A 3,008-nucleotide genomic window follows, 5' to 3' on the forward strand; every position below is an offset into this window, starting at 1 on the left:
CTAGCTACTATAGTCAATTTCTTGTTTTTTTTTCCAATAGCCAATTTTAAATGATGCCAAACTATTCAATGTATAATGTACATTTATTTTAAATAAGGGCTTCACCTAACAAATGTGCCTAATTTTAGTTAATTTATTTTTTTATCGCATCTTACTATTTAAAGGAACTATCAAATTATAAAATATTTATGTCAATTCATTTGCCCCAACTCCAATATATAATATTATAAATAGGATAGTTCTCTATTCATAATAATTCAAAATATCATTAGGACTGAAGAAAAATGAATTGCTCAACATTCTCCTTTTGGTTTGTTTGCAAAATAATATTTTTCTTTCTCTCATTCAATATCCAAATTTCAATAGCTAATCCTCAAGAAAACTTCCTTAAATGCTTCTCGGAATATATTCCTAACAATCCAGCAAATCCAAAATTCATATACACTCAACACGACCAATTGTATATGTCTGTCCTGAATTCGACAATACAAAATCTTAGATTCACCTCTGATACAACCCCAAAACCACTCGTTATTGTCACTCCTTCAAATGTCTCCCATATCCAGGCCAGTATTCTCTGCTCCAAGAAAGTTGGTTTGCAGATTCGAACTCGAAGCGGTGGCCATGATGCTGAGGGTTTGTCCTACATATCTCAAGTCCCATTTGCTATAGTAGACTTGAGAAACATGCATACGGTCAAAGTAGATATTCATAGCCAAACTGCGTGGGTTGAAGCCGGAGCTACCCTTGGAGAAGTTTATTATTGGATCAATGAGATGAATGAGAATTTTAGTTTTCCTGGTGGGTATTGCCCTACTGTTGGCGTAGGTGGACACTTTAGTGGAGGAGGCTATGGAGCATTGATGCGAAATTATGGCCTTGCGGCTGATAATATCATTGATGCACACTTAGTCAATGTTGATGGAAAAGTTCTAGATCGAAAATTCATGGGAGAAGATCTATTTTGGGCTATACGTGGTGGAGGAGGAGAAAACTTTGGAATCATTGCAGCATGGAAAATCAAACTTGTTGTTGTCCCATCAAAGGCTACTATATTCAGTGTTAAAAAGAACATGGAGGTACATGGGCTTGTCAAGTTATTTAACAAATGGCAAAATATTGCTTACAAGTATGACAAAGATTTAATGCTCAAGACTCACTTCGTAACTAGGAATATTACGGATAATCATGGGAAGAATAAGACTACAAGACATGGTTACTTCTCTTCCATTTTTCTTGGTGGAGTGGATAGTCTAGTTGACTTGATGAACAAGAGCTTTCCCGAGTTGGGTATTAAAAACTGATTGCAAAGAATTGAGCTGGATTGATACAACCATCTTCTACAGTGGTGTTGTAAATTACAACACTCGCTAATTTTAAAAAGGAAATTTTGCTTGATAGATCACCGGGAAGAAGACGGCTTTCTCAATTAAGTTAGACTATGTTAAGAAACTAATACCTGAAACTGCAATGGTCAAAATTTTGGAAAAATTATATGAAGAAGAGGTAGGAGTTGGGATGTATGTGTTGTACCCTTACGGTGGTATAATGGATGAGATTTCAGAATCAGCAATTCCATTCCCTCATCGAGCTGGAATAATGTATGAACTTTGGTACATCGCTACTCGGGAGAAGCAAGAAGATAACGAAAAGCATATAAACTGGGTTCGAAGTGTTTATAATTTCACAACTCCTTATGTGTCCCAAAATCCAAGATTGGCGTATCTCAATTATAGGGACCTTGATTTAGGAAAAACTAATCCTGAGAGTCCTAATAATTACACACAAGCACGTATTTGGGGTGAAAAGTATTTTGGTAAAAATTTTAACAGGTTAGTTAAGGTGAAAACCAAAGCTGATCCCAATAATTTTTTTAGAAACGAACAAAGTATCCCACCTCTTCCACCGCGTCATCATTAATTATCTACCCATACTATGTATGCTCCCAAGTATGAAAATCTACATTACAACTGTGTAGACTATCATAAGATATATGTAATAAAATAAATTGTCTTTCTTATTTCAATAGCAAATAAAATAATATTATTTGAGCTTATATGTTTATGGAACAATTTTAGTTTACATGTTCATGGATTAGAACATTATAATATATTTATTATTAAAATTTTTGGTACGTGTTCTTAAAATGATAATTGAAGTTTTATAGTAAAAGAATATTGTGTATTGACTTTTTTTTTTTTAATTATAATCTAGAGTTACTTTTTAGAATTTTGAGTATATGTAGATAAGTTATAATCTTATTTTATTTTATTAAAGAACTTTTGGTTCAATTAGATTAATGATAAAAATGTTTGAGATCCACATATCCCTCTCCTTAGAAATTCAACAAGCTAGCTCTCGCATTACCAACCAAAATTTCTACAAACTCAAGACAATCAAGATTAACATAATTCAAAATACAAACTTATATTATAGAGTAGAAAACTTTAGATAACCTTCAAGAACTCTTCCATAATTAAGGTAGTATTTACATGAGAGGAATGAAAACAAAAAAATAAGAATGTGAATGGGAATGAAAATAGGAATAGTAATGAAATAGTATAGAATGTAAAATGTATTACAAAAATTGATAAAAAAATTATAAAATATTTTATCATCTTGCATTGGAATAATATTTCATTCCAATTCAAAATAGTATAATCATCCCACCAAAATGATGGAAAACTTATTTTATTGGAATAATATTCTAATACTTTAAAATGCAACCAAATAAAGGAATGAATCAAAAATTATTTCTTTCCATTCTATTCCGATTCATTACTTTGACCCAATTGTCACATTTTAAAGATTGAATTTTCCACCAAATAATCTGAATGTATGGTAAATGAATCCCAATTGAGAGTGTGAGTTGTGTGATTGCTCAATAGCCAAGAGCTCTCCTTGTTTTGATGATTAACAAATATTTAATTATTATTTGTTATTAAATAAATTTTTCAAGAAAAATTGGTATTTTTACCAAACTCCTTAAATTGACTAAAAATGGATTC

General features: G+C 31.4%; 1 pseudogene; it reads left to right on the plus strand.

Annotated features, from left to right (window-relative positions):
• Nucleotides 1-241: 241 nt before the first annotated feature.
• On the plus strand, nt 242-2,056 carry LOC115698225 (cannabichromenic acid synthase-like; annotated as a pseudogene).
• The last annotated feature ends 952 nt before the right edge of the window (nt 2,057-3,008 follow it).

The sequence above is a fragment of the Cannabis sativa genome, chromosome 7 (assembly GCF_029168945.1).
Source record: "Cannabis sativa cultivar Pink pepper isolate KNU-18-1 chromosome 7, ASM2916894v1, whole genome shotgun sequence".
NCBI lineage: Eukaryota > Viridiplantae > Streptophyta > Magnoliopsida > Rosales > Cannabaceae > Cannabis > Cannabis sativa.